Source organism: Dioscorea cayenensis, chromosome 19, assembly GCF_009730915.1.
Source record: "Dioscorea cayenensis subsp. rotundata cultivar TDr96_F1 chromosome 19, TDr96_F1_v2_PseudoChromosome.rev07_lg8_w22 25.fasta, whole genome shotgun sequence".
Classification (NCBI taxonomy): Eukaryota; Viridiplantae; Streptophyta; class Magnoliopsida; order Dioscoreales; family Dioscoreaceae; genus Dioscorea; species Dioscorea cayenensis.
This window is the reverse complement of record NC_052489.1, coordinates 11,276,215-11,277,122: the sequence shown is the minus strand read 5'-3', so window position 1 is coordinate 11,277,122 and position 908 is coordinate 11,276,215.

Below are 908 nucleotides of genomic sequence, written 5' to 3'. Positions count from 1 at the left end.
TCAAGCCCAAGGTCCAAGGCTCTCAAGGCAAGGAGGCAACATCATTCAAAGGGGAGATCGATCACGACTTGAAGGAAGGAGAACCGCGGCTAGAGGAAGCGTCATTCGGCATTCCTTTGGCGGGGGAAGCGTCATTCGGCATATTCTCGCCTCATCCTTCACCATTTCATCTAGGGAGTGTCATACTATGTCTTTGTTTCATGTTTTGCTTGATTGTATGCTTTGTTATGAGATGATGACACACTAGACCCCCAAGGCCACCGGGTGTTGGTGAACCTTGGGGGTTTTTATCATGTATTTTGGGTGATTACTTGTTAATTCTATGCTTGGGTTTTTTTTGAGATTTAATCCATTGTTTTCATGCTAAGTGTTACATCAAGGAGAAATCCGTAGCTCTTTTATGAATGATGCATGTAGATGTGACTTGCTCGCATGTATTAGGTCATGAATGGATTAGAAGGGGATACTTGTATCATCACGCCGAGAAATCGGGTGTTTGGTAGCCCTCCATGTAGGTTTAATCCGAAGAAGAGTAGGTTTATTCCTAAGCGAGATTTCCTTGTACTTAATGCAATCGTAGGAATGTAGATTTGGAAGAAATTCCTATCTATGTTCGTATGGGATTAGGGTTCAATCGCCGAGAAATTGGGGTTGTTCTAATCTTGGAATCTCATGGTCCAATTTACCCTTGCATCTTTAAATCATCATCCATGTTGCATGATAACCCCTCAAGGGGATCCACATCCATAGGCCTTTGCACTTCATTGATTCTCTTGCTTGCTTATTGCTTGTTCTCTCTAATTTGCTAGCAAATCTTGTGTTTAGTTTTATTTGTATTTAGTAGAGTAAATCCATCACTTAAGATCTTAGGCTAGATAATAGCTCGAGGAGGAGTAATAGGAGATCCT